The sequence below is a fragment of the Acinonyx jubatus genome, chromosome A1 (assembly GCF_027475565.1).
Source record: "Acinonyx jubatus isolate Ajub_Pintada_27869175 chromosome A1, VMU_Ajub_asm_v1.0, whole genome shotgun sequence".
Classification (NCBI taxonomy): Eukaryota; Metazoa; Chordata; class Mammalia; order Carnivora; family Felidae; genus Acinonyx; species Acinonyx jubatus.
The window spans coordinates 22,391,505-22,404,721 of record NC_069380.1 but is presented as its reverse complement, the minus strand read 5'-3'; the positions used below and the strand labels follow the sequence as shown (position 1 = coordinate 22,404,721).

Genomic DNA, 13,217 nt, shown 5'->3' with positions numbered 1-13,217 from the left:
TATCTGTTATCCACTGGTACTTGTTAGCTCAAAACGTCTTCCATGGAGAGATATACATAATAAATAATAGCTCAGCTTAGATTAGCAAGGCTGAAGACACATAAGACACATGCTTCATTGTCAGATAAATGCTGGAAAAAAACCCTACTATCCCTTAAGTTTCCTCTCATATTGTTAAGATGGGATCACCATGTGAACTAGACACATATTCCTTCTGGATAATGAAAGTGAGAAGGATATCTGCCTTCCACTAAAGGACACTATAAATATCCCTTTCAGAAAGGCAAGCTATCTGCTCCTTTGAAGTAAATATCCCCATGCAGCCCCAAACGGGAATCTTTGATGTCATTCTGCAACCCTGATAATTCCACTCCTGGTCTCAAATCTCTCGTCTGGTCTATTTTGATTTATACCAATACAACTCCAGTAAACTTCAAAAGTAGTGGTATCTTAGGGGCATTGTAATTTCACTTTAACCAAGTGATAAAACCAAAATTAAACATGACAAACTCCTAAAGACAGACAAACCCCATAAGTACCCTAAATGTATAGCTCCAGATTAATAGTTTTTGATATTTAAACACAGTGTTTGTACTCTTCTGAAGTAAAGGACCCAAAGGAAAACACACCTTACTATCTATCAGCCTCTTTGTCTAAGTCTTGCCTGGTTCATTCAGAAATCTCTAAGAGCAATAATTTAATACCTTAAAGCATGACATCATACTGGTGAATCTTCAACCCAGTTTCAAATAAAGAAAAGCATCCACCATAACCATCCTCTATAAAATTGCAACCCACACCTGTACTCTCAGGCCTCTTTCCCTGCTCTCCTTTTTCATTTTTCATAGCACAATTTTCTAACACGATAATCAAATATGTTTATTGTCAGTCATTCTTCTCTAGAATATAAGCTCCAGAGGGAAGAGATCTTTGTCTATTTTGTTCACGTACATATCCCAAACACCTGGACAGGACCTGATGCAAGGTAGTCACTCAATATTTGTCGAATGAATGAGTGAATTCACATTGAGAATTTAGTACAAAATATGCTCTGAATATAAGGGAGACAGAGCATACACATACAAATACATAATATCAGACAGTGGTAAGTGCTACAGAGCCAAAGAGAACAACAGGGTAAGAGGCTGGAGAGACAGCCAGCAGTGGCTATTTTAAATGAGGAAGCCACCTCTCTAAAGTGAAGGCAATTGAGGCTTGAATGAAGGTGGGTGCCATACACATTGGGTGGACGAGGAAAGTGGGCTTTGAGGATGGCGTAATTAGCAAATGCCTAGGCTCTAGGCTGGAGGCCCACTTGGGCCCAAAGAGGCCTGCATGGTGGAAGTGGGGTGTGCAAGAATGTATCATTTCAATTGCCTTTACTTACTACTTAATAACATGTACAAACTGCCCAATGCCCTGGGAAATAGATTACCTTTCACCTAGAGTACTCAGATTCCCTGATAGTAAGTGCTTCTTCTACTTACTAGCCCCCAAATGTCCGTTATCAGCACACCATATAAGATTACAAGGCACAGTAATGACATCGTCAAAAACCGTTCCAAGTAGCCTCAGGAGTCACGAAACTGACTTAACTCAGTACCACTGCGCAGAAAGGTGTAAAGCCAAGCAGGAACTTGGTACTAGAAGTGTGCAAAGCCAGGAGGCTCAGTAAACATTAAACAGTGCCTGTCATTCGAGTCTGGGGGGAAAGAGCGTCAAGCCTAAGCAGTTTCATTCACCTCTAAGAAAGACTAAGTCGCCAAGCGCGGTACGAAGCAGCGCTGTGACATGCATTTTGTGACAATCCTGGACTCGAGTTGTTCTGACATTTTATGTAACTTCCCAAAGAACAAAAACAAAAAGTTCGCTCTGAACTCGCCTTCCAACTCAGACAGGAAGTTCCTCCTCGGCCAAGGCGGGGCGCTTGGAAAGTTTTCAGCGGCTAAAAACCTGTTTCCGGGGCTGAGCGGAGCAATACCTTCCGGCTTAAAATAAAGGTTTTCGGTGATTCCTCCTACGCCTCCACAGCAGCTTCGCCTAGCTTAGCCACACTTTCTGCGCTGTCCCCTCGACAACAGGACCAAATGTCGGAGGCACAACACTGAGTTAGCGAGCTGGTTCGGGGCCGGGAGCTAGGTGAATGGGTTTTCAGAACGCCAGCTGCGGGTCGAGGCAACGAAAACCACAGCAACCTACGCGGGGCGAAGAGGGGAGTGGGAAGGCGAAACTCTGAGGCAGGCGCCGCAGCCACAGCCCGGGGCGACGCTCCGCCTCACCCGCCGGAGGCGGGGAAGCCTCCGGGCAGGCGTTGCCACACGCGACCCTCGCAACGCGCACCACATCCGCCCGCAGGCTCGCACATGCGCAGCGCCGCCGGGCCCCGCGGCCTGGGTGGGGAGACAATCCCAGAGTTCCGCGCCCAGCCCCCGCCAGGGGGTGTGCGCACGCGCGGCAACGCCTAGGTCCTAGGCCCGGGCGGGGGTGTAACTCCGGGGGCTGCTCTCCAACCGTCGCCGCGTTCGGGAACTTGGACAGCGGGGGCGGGGAGAAGTGGCCGCTGCCGGGGGATCTGAGGGCTGCCTGCTGCAAGCCTGACGTACCCTCTTGACTTCCTACACCATCCTGTCCCCTTACCTCAGCGTAGGCCCGAGCCGCATCCGCTCCGCTTTCTGGGTCGCCGTTACTGCTCGGTCGGGGGCCTGGCGCAGCGACGAGTTGGCGCCTCCCCCTGAAGCAGCCTGGCCTCGGCGGGTTGCGCTCGGGTGCCAGGCCGGGGAGGGGAAGGGAGGAGAGCGCACTGGAGGGGAGGGGGCCGGCGACGGCGCCTTGCCTCGCCCCTCCTTTCCTCCTCCGGCTGCCCGCTACCGCCCCCGCCCCTTCCTTGCCGACTCCCCCTCTCGGAGCGGACCCCACGACTGCATCTCGCCTCCCTCGCTGGGTCCATCTCCGCTTTGTGGGGCACCCCTCTCCTCCGCTAGGGTTCTGGTTCCCAAAGTCTTGGGAATTTGCAAGGGTGAGGCGTGTAAATTGTAGTGTGGGCAACCTTTTCTACAGTTATCCCCCCAGCCGGTCCACCATCAGGGAGCTCAAATCACGTCTTCACACGGTTTCCCCCTGTTTGCCCCTCTGGGCTGTGGAGCCAAAGTCCTGTGCTCTCCTAATAAGAATGCTGAAATAATGACTGATTTGTCTTGGGGTGACCTGGGACCAAGGTCCTCTGGAACAACCGCACTTTACCTTTATTTATTTAGTAATGTCTTGTATTACACTGCGCCTCTATTGGCCTCAGCAGACTTTAGTAAAATGCACCACATGTAATATAATTACAATGTGCAATAATTTCTTGCACTTTACACTTAAATTGACCTGAGTGGGTTTTGGTAAAATGCTCCACAATTAACCTTATTAGCTGTTCCTGGGAGGTAAGCTGAATGTCTTTACACTGGCTTGTAAATGAGGGCACAGGTTCAACGTTTAAATGATTTGCCAAAAAGTAGCACAGCCAGATAGAAATGTCAATCCAGAGTGATTCTGTCGTCTTGTTTGATCTGGCCTTTGTCATTCACCGGAAAAACATCATTCCAGAAAGTCTAACTGTTTTTATTGCAGTTGCTGTCGTTGGCAGACATTTATGTCTATTATCACAGCATACTACATTGAACCCCAGAAGGAGACTTGCATTTATTTACTTGATTTTATAGGTTATGAGCAGGGGCAGGAGTCACATACATTTCACTGCCTAAGATTAAGCTTTTCCCCTGAAACAATCAGTTACCTTTTGTCCTTTTGTTATAAAAGGTAACATAACCATAACTGAAAGGACAGCTTGGATTTTTTTACTTGAAAAGGATAATTATAAGGAACTCCTTCCAGAGTATTTATCTAAGGGAGAGGGTTGCCAGACTAAGTAGTGAGATAAGGTGGGGTTATCACTAAACAGACCTTCCTTCTCTTATTTGTGATGTTTATATCTCATTAGGTTGTGAAACTCTTAAGAGCAAGATATGCCTTATTTCTGTACCATAAAATGTGTAATAAATGTTTGTGGAATCAAATTACATTGATTACATGCCCTTTAGTTCCTCAAATATGCATCCATACTCCATTAAGAGACCAAAACATAAGCATGAACCCATGGTTTACTCTCATTTTAGATAGTTTGTGCCAATTCTCCTGGGCCTGACTGCCTGGATAAGCTGACTTCTTAAGAGAGGTTGGTATCTAATCCAAAAAGGCTTTAGGTCACCTTTTCTTATACCCTCATCAGGTCTCTCATTCCTCTCCTTGTGGCAAAGCTGTGTAACAGTCTGCATAAAAAAAATCCACTGACTTGTTTTTCTGTTCAGGAAAAGGTTTTTCCTCTGGTCACCACCAAAGCTAAAATTCATCATTAAACAAGTTTAGAGTTGGTTCATTAAACAGGAATTCTTTCTAATTCAAACAGTCAAATTCTCCTTCCACCTTTTTCCTGTATCCAGACTACTTTGTATTTCAGGTATTTTAAGGAATTTGAGTGACCATTTAGAGAGCAAAATTACAGAAAACCACTTCCATTCATAATATAGTGCATAATTTACAAATCAACCTATATAGTATTTCTTTCCCTGCAGGTATGATACTCCTTTACAAATTAATATTTTAAGATTTAGGTATTTTAGAAATAAAAGTTCTTAGTTCTTAGGACTTTTTAAAAGTCCTAAGATTATTCCTAAATAATAATAATAATAATAATAATAATAAAAATAAGACATTTTATTTAGACTTTCTCCAATTTCTACCACGAAACATCTTGTTAATAGGGAACTTAATGTTAAGATGTGATTGCAGCAAGAATGATCAGAGCAAAGGATTCAACAGGTTTAGTCCCACAATACAGAAGGGGAAATTTCCTGTAACAAATCTAATACCTAGAGCAGTTGGAATGTGGGAAGAAACTTTAAAAATTTTTTTCAGATGTTTATTTATTTCTGAGAGAGAGACAGAGTGAGAGCAGGGGAGGGGCGTTGAGAGAGAGGGAGACACATAATCTGAAGCAGGCTCCAGGCTCTGAGCTGTCAGCACAGAGCCCCATGCAGGGGTCAAACTCATGAACCATGAGATCATTACCTGAGCTGAAGTCAGACGCTTAACCAACTAAACCACTCAGGCACCCCCAAGAAACGTTTAGAATATCTCCATTTTAATCTAAATTAAGAAATCAAACTTTACTAATATTTAACATGTACATTGACAATAGTGCGTATTTTTTGTAATCAAAATACAAGACCAAAAATGTTTAGAGGCCACTCACTTTAGAGTACCACCAGGCAGACATCTGATTTCACTACATGTTTTGACTCTGTAATATTTTAAATACAATAATTTGGATGCATACAACATTTTAAATATAATAATCATGAAATGTATATAATAGTTAAAAATTTACCTTTGTTATACTATGCAGTAAGTAAATGTTTATTCTTTAATCACTTTTAACATGAGATACTTACTTAAATCTTGGTAAATTTGCATTATCATAGAGCTGAGAGATTAAATATAAATCCTCATTTTATCGATGCCCAGATTATGAAGTAAATTATCTCAAGTCTTTGGATTCTGAGTTTCATTGCTTTTTCCAATCCATCATCCCACTCATAGGATAAATAGCAGGATCTCATTATCCATCAAATGAAGGATAACAACAAAGCCATTGCACAAGGTGAAAAGGTACAGATTTTTCTCATAAAACTTTAAGTGGAAGAAATTCTTTTTAACTTCTTACTTTAAAGTAATTATAGATTCACATCAAGTTACAAAAATAGTACAAAGATGTCCCATACACCTGCCCCACTTTCCCTCCACTATGTTTAAGATAATAATATATACTGCAAACACTAAGAGCAAAGACTTGAATTGAATCAGCTGACCAAACTCTGAGAAAACCAACTGGCCAGGAACTGAAGGTTGAAAAGGACTGGTTTGCAGCAAGGAGTCTGAATGATGGGAGCTGTTCCAGCGGAAAGAAGGAGGGGAAAGGGAGAGGGGAAGAAGACCATTAAACACAACACATTCCTTAGAAGAGAAGTGATAGCCTCTGTACTAGATATATGTTTTTTATGGTTTTCTTTTTGGTCTATTATTTCATAATTTATCATTTCTTTTAAATATTCCAGATAATGTCATCACTACTATAACCTATATCCCTACACATCATAGCTTAGAAATACAGCTAGGTTGCAAAAAAAAGTAACTTTCTAACTCTATCATCTAAGGGCAACCTTGTAGGAATATTAGCCCTCCTTAAAGCACGTAGGGGCTGGGAAAACGGGGTGTTCGAGTATAATTATATAGACATCATGTAGCATCCTCCTCCTTTGCCACTTCTGAGTGAGGACAGGTGACTCTCCTGGGGTCCTGGCTCCTCCTAGTTGTGTGGGAGAGAGTAAGTGCCCAGGCCACTCTAATGTGGAAGGCACAAAGACGGTCCAGCTCTCTGTATTTTAGAGAGATGTCAGTTACACTGTGCCTTTACAGACACTTCCTCTTAACCATGGTATGTGACATGGTATATCCCAGCACAGTGCTAGAATACAAAGCAACGAAGATGATAGGATACATGTACATGTTACCGTGGCAGCAATAAGAGAACAACAAACCATCAGGAGGAGGTCAGTTAAGGCTTTCCAAAAGAAAAAAACTTTTGGCGTTAAGTTTTAAGGATGTTTACAAGTTAGCTGAGAGAACAAAGTTACAGATGGGGATGTTAGGGAAGGGAAACATTCTAAGAATCTGAAAGAGTATGATGTATTCGAGAATTTTAATCTGTTCTGCTCGGCAAAGCAGGAACAAAGGCTATGTGGAGAGGATAGAGTAATGGGAAAAGATTAAAGTAGCCGTAATTTTCTGAGTGCTTTCTTGGGCTGTGCTTTTTATAGTACATTACCCTAATCTTGACAATAAACTGCAACTTAATTTTGGCCTTGTTTTACAGATGAAACAGTGGAGACTTAACTAACTTGCTAGGGTCACATAACTAGTAAGAGGTGAGGCTAGCACTCAAATCCATCTCTGATTCCAATCTGAAGCTCTTCCCACTTGACCATGTGGGCTCTTTTCAAATGAACTGGGAAAGTAAATGGGCCAAATAATAAAAGCCCTTGGCAATGCAACAGTAAGACATATCACAGAATCCAACAAAAAATTTTAAGCAAAAGGATAACATACTGACCTTTGTGTTGAGGAGGCTCCCTATTTTGTAGTGGGGAAAATGGTGAGGTTGGGGCCAGGGGACCATGTTAAGACTCTATCCAGTCAGTCCAGGCAGAACATCAAGAGTGCTTGAACTCAATGCGAGAGTAGGGTATGCTTAAAGAGAAAGGAGAAGATGAATCTGAGAAAAAATTTTTCTAAATTTATTTATTTATTTGAGAGAGAGAAAGAGAGGCAAGCAGGGGAAGGGCAGAGAGGGAGGGAGAGAGAGAATCCCAAGCCCGATGTGGGGCACCATGTCGCTGCAAGGTCATGACCTGAGCTGATATCAAGAGTTAGATGCTTAACTGACTGAGCCACTCAGGTGCTCTGAATCTGGGAAAATTTTGATTAGTTTTTGGGGAAATATTACTAATATACTTCTCCATAATAACAGGTCAAAGAAATAGAAACATTTTAATTGATGCTGAGAGCATGTTGGATAAAATTCAATAGTCAATATTCATTTTTGATAAAAGTTTCATGTTTAATAGTGGAATTTTAAAAGCATATCCATTAAATATAGGAATAAACATATGCTTAATGCTCAAATGCTATTCAGAAAGTACTAGCTAATGCACTTATAAAAGAAAATAAAGTAAGGAATATAAAGACTGAAAAGGATGCAGAAAATATCATTATTTTTACAAACTATGCAATTAGATTTGTTGGCTAAGGGATCCATACAACTCCTTTTTCCTACCCTCTTGCTCCATTCCAATTCTGGATTGATCAAGTTCAAAGGCATTTCATGGGCACCCTTCTGTGAAAATGGAGTTGTTACCGTGTCATGGTAGCACACTGTCCAGTGGACCCACTGGGAATGACTCTTGTGACTCTTTTTATAAGACTCGAGGAAAAAATGTCAGAGCCTCCTCTTGGAGATAGCCTACATATTAGTTCCATTTGTGGCTTTTCATTCCTTATCCCTGAAAGGCAAGACGAGCCCAGTGATACAGTCTAACTGCCCCAAGCTTTGGAGCAAATATGTTTTTGCTCTTGCACAGCCTTCTCCTGGCCATGTGGTTTGTTCTGGATTGGCCATTCCCTGCATTGCGGGGTTAAGCACCAAGACTGAGGATGGGATTCTAGGGAAGATATAAACAGGGCAGATTTTATAGCCTGCTCTGGTTCTAAATCATGTAAGCCTTAATAGTATAATGGTGTGGCCTAATATGCTGATTTCAACATTAGAGCTCAGGGCAAATCATCAGATGATAATAGTGATCATCTGCCTTGCTTTGGTTTTTTGTTTTGATTTGATTTGGTTTTGGTTTGTTCAGTGTGTGTGTGTGTGTGTGTGTGTGTGTGTACGTGTACTTTTCTTAGGGACTTCAGAGAAAAGAAAGTCAAAACAGGATTTGGGTTTTTCTGGATCTCCTTGTCAAATACCACTTGAGTTCCCGACTTTGGCCATGACCAATGTAGATCTTGAAAACCCAAGAAAATACACTGACAATCTTTTGGAAATAATAGAATTTAGTGATGCAGCCAGTTACAAAATCAATATACAAAAATCATTATGAAGAAAACTGTAAAGCTGCTGAGACAAAGGAAGGTAAAATGGAGAAACATGCTGTTTTCAGATAGGAAGACTCAATAATATAGGGATGTCCATTTCCCTAAAACTAATGTAAATGTATAACATTATCTCAATAAAAATATCAATCATTTTATTTAAATAGTCCTTAAATCCATTTGAAAGTGTAGTTTGGTAGAACTCTTTGGAAGGCAGATTAGAAGGCAGTTTGACTTTAGGTATTAAATTGTCCTTTGACTCAATAATCCCACCTGGATGAGGTTACTGGTATGAAAAGATACATGGAGGAAGATGTATAACATTTTTATAATTTGGAAAAATAGAAAGTAACCTATTTACTATAACAAACTGGTTAGATAAATTAAAGTATGGCAAATACTCTTGACTGTCCATCTAAAAGCTGTCTGCCCCCCCTTCCTCCCTCCCTTTCTTTTTTCTTTTTTCTTTTTCTTTCTTTCTTTCTTTCTTTCTTTCTCTTTCTTTCTTTCTTTCTTTCTTTCTTTCTTTCTTTCTTTCTTTCTTTCTTTCTTTCTTTCTTTCTTTTTCTCTGCTCTCTCTCTCTCTCTCTGTCCCTCCCTCCCTCCCTTCCTTTTTTACTTTTTATTAGGGGAAATTTCAAACATATACAAAAATAGAATGATTAAAAGCCCCATGCACCTATCATTCAGCTTCATCAATTAGCAATTCACAGCCAACCTTCTTTTATCAATACTTCTGTCCACTACATATTATTTTGAAGCATCTTATCATTCCATCCGTGAATATTTCAATAGATGTTTCCTACAGATAAGAAGTCTTTTTTGAAAAACAACCAAAACACTATTATCATACTTTTAGGGAAACTAACACTAATTACTTGATCATGAAAGGTCCTTTCAGAACTCAGTTTTTTAATTACCTTGCAAGTACTATATATATATATATATATATATATATATATATATATATACACACACACATATATATAACATATATGCATATATATTATACATATATAACATATACATATATATGTTATATATGACACATATATATGTATATATTATATATACAACAAATATATATTTTATATTATTTTATTATATTTATATTATATATAATATATATGTTTTTAACAGTTTGAGTTACTTGGGATTCAAATAAAGTATACATATTGCAATTGGTTGCTGGGTCTTTTAAGTTTCTTTCAACCTGTGGGTTCCCTCTCCAGCACCTTTTGTTTCCTTGCAATTTATTTGTTGAAGAACCAGTTTATTTGTCCTCTAGATTTTCCAAAATCAGGATTTTCCTGAGGGCAGTCTCCATATTTTGCATCAATTAATAATCTAGAGCCTTAATTATATTCAAGTCTTATTTTTATTTTTTTGGCAAGATGACTTCTTAGATGGTGTTGTGTCCTTCCATTGAGAAGGATATGATGTTGGATTGTTTCTGTGACATTAACAGTTGTTGATATTCAATGCCTATAGTCATACTATATTGAATATGGTATTATGAATTAGATATAATGTAATTCAGTAGATGTTTTAAATGGTGAAATCCTAACTCTATCATTTCTTCTTCATTCATTAGCTGGAATACTTCAGTAGAGGGGGAAATACTTTCCTCAATGATTTGATTTCCCAGTGATATAGGAAGAGCATGATTCTTTCTCTTACTTTGACAGTTTTTCAAATAATGAGTTTTTTTCACTAGCATTCTCCAATGGTGACCAAATGAGTTTGTTTGTTGGTATCGTTGTGAATCCATGGATTTAAACTTGCTTCTTTGTTTCATCTCCTTTTTTTTTCTCACAGAACCCTGTTTTTGTGCAGGTAGTAATGCATTCAGTCACAGAGAAGACATTCTGGCTTGACTGAGCCTGTCTTATCAATTCATTTTCATTTGGCAGTGTCTGGGGTGGGTATATAATTGGTCCTGACTGTAGACACATATAAGGAAGTTCACTTCTAAGAAAGACCCCTCCACCCACTCAAGTGCCCTCTTCCCACCACACCACCTCAGCTTTTTTCACATTGTCGCATAGGGACTTATGTTTGGGGAGCTGCACCTTAAGCTTGGAATGTCCCAGTAGATACATGTGATACATAGGCACAATTATGAACATTAATACTGCAGATCTACATGTACAGACAGGGAAAGATATCTATGATATATTGCTGATACAGTACATATCATTAAAACTATTTACATAGAGTTGATGACAAGCACATATATTTACACCAAGACCTGACTGGAATTAAGTTCATTGAAATATTATCTCTGACTGTTGAGAGATTGGTGAATTTCTACTTTATTCCTTGTATTTTCCTATAAGGTATAAAGTTTAAATTTTTACGTAAATAATAAACTTTTTGAAAAGTATGACTCTGGGCAATTCTCATTTATCTCATGTTACTTATAATGAATTTCTTTCAAATAAATGTATCTCATGATAAAAATTTTTTTATAAGACCCCATAACTGGCATCACATCACATGATTTTTCTCCATGGTATAATCACCAGGCAGGAAATGTTTTGATTCTGGAATAACATTTCCTGATAAACATTTTTTGGAAACATTTTAAGCATTTCCTGATCTGAAAATTTTTGTGATTTTTTTCCCCTTTGTGTATCTTATTGTTATAATTAACAATACTCCTAGTCCAGTGGAACATAATCATCCTGTTGAAGAAAAAACTTCCAGAAAAACATGGGTTTTATTAGAGACATTTTCCAGTCACCAAGAAAATATAATTGGCACAACTTTCACTTGGTGGTAAAAATAATAAGTAGTCTCCCTTTAGCTTACATTTAAGAAATTTCTATTTTTTTGATACATTCTATTCTCCCAAGAAGCTGCATATTCTTAAAACCAAAGAGATATTTTTTTAAAAAAATCTAGGCCTCCAGCATAAAATTGGAAAAAGGCCTTTCTTCCTATTATTAATTACCATTTATGTGGCTGGTTCTGCCAGGCCATCAGCACAGGAAGCCAGAGCTATGCCAATCATGACAGTAATCAAAGGAAACTGAACCAACAACTCTCTACCGCTCACATGCTGTATGCCCTGTGTTACCATAGTTGCTGGGGCAACTTCAATGAAGGAGATAACCTTGCTCTCCTGGACCTCATAATCTACAGTGGGGAAATGCCCTGAAGACCACGTGGGGATGAGTCTAGAAAGGCAGTTCCTTGAGGGCATTGATGAATTTTAAACAGAGATCCAATACATTCCCCCAGAATGGCAAGTGGAGGGCAGAGGGATATAGGGAAGCAAATGAAGAAGTGACTGCAAAAGTCCTGATGAGAGACAATGCAAGCCTGAATTTGAGCAGTGATTTTGGGAGGGAGAGGAGAGGAGAAATGAGGGAATGATCAAATACTTACTTCATATAGCCTCTCTCTTGTTCTCTCTTAACATCACTGGAGTCTTCAGCAGGATTTAAAGTGTCTTAGCGGGGGTGAGGGGAACTGAGAACAAGGTTTTTTCCATCCACCCTTGGGTCAGAGCTCTGAAGGAGAAACAGCTTACTCCTGGCAGCCGGGATGGAAGTGTTGAAACTCTTTGCCAAGTCATCTGTAGGTTTGTTATGTGGTCTGATAGATCCAGCCCCTCCCCTGATGACTGGCAATAGGACTTACCTCCTGCTACAGATAGGGATGCAGCCTTGACCCCAATGTAAATATAGTAGGCCTGAAATCCCAAGGCCATATTATAGCCTTAGTATCCTCTCTGTTCTGGCCTGAGTCTTCAGTGAGGTGATATTCCTCACACTCTCACCTGGGAGTGTTCTTATAACTTCTGGAGTGGACCTGGTCATTTACAGCCTTCCTGTGTAGTTAGCTGTTCACCAAAATTGCCTTTTAGGAGACAGACTGTCCTGAAGCCTAGTCAAAAGTCAGATAAGGCCTCCCTAAGACTTCCCTGCAACAATAGGAACTCAAACCTTATGCCCCCCCAAGCTTGAACCAATGTTTGTCTGGAGAAAATACTGTAGCATATCTGCAACCTGAAGGAAAGGCTGGGACTGTCTCCCTACCAAGCTATTCAAGAATCAGGATCTTGGATCTGCTTTGGGTCATGAAGTCCATCTCAATTGGTGAAAATACAAAGCATAGGTCAGTGAGAAAGTATAAGAGCCCCACCTAGAAGAAACTTTGTTGAGACTCTACTATTTAGGGCTGATGTCTATTTAATCCTGCTCCCTTCCGAGATTCCTATCTGGTGTGCTAGTTCCTAGCTAGGGTTTCATGTTTCAGACCCAAGTCACTAGAGAACACTTGGAAACCAATTCATTGTCTCATTTTGCCAGGCTTGGTTTAATGTTTCTAAAGCTCAGTAGTATGGTCTGAACTGATGATCTCGTGTGTATCACAGAGAAATGAGGAACAAAATGAAATTTATTACTTTTTTTATACATTGAAATAATTGCCTGCATAATGAGTTGAGGTAAAGCCAACTT

The 13,217-nt window shown here is 40.0% G+C and overlaps 1 protein-coding gene across 12 annotated transcripts in view; it reads right to left on the bottom strand.

Moving 5' to 3' along the window:
* RCBTB2 (RCC1 and BTB domain containing protein 2) overlaps window positions 1-12,313 on the bottom strand; it is a 58,653-nt gene extending 46,340 nt beyond the window's left edge. For 2 of the 12 annotated variants that reach the window (XM_053215397.1, XM_053215419.1), the window contains exons 1-2: window positions 12,142-12,313; window positions 7,211-7,347 (exon numbers count right to left, since the gene is read on the bottom strand). The gene's annotated coding sequence lies outside the window, so the exon portion shown is untranslated. Of the gene's footprint in view, window positions 1,716-1,742; window positions 1,765-1,882; window positions 2,397-2,637; window positions 2,769-7,210; window positions 7,348-12,141 lie in introns of those variants that run through there. The other 10 variants (XM_053215391.1, XM_053215414.1, XM_053215385.1 and 7 more) reach the window with 8 other exon arrangements.
* Between the last annotated feature and the right edge of the window lie 904 nt (window positions 12,314-13,217).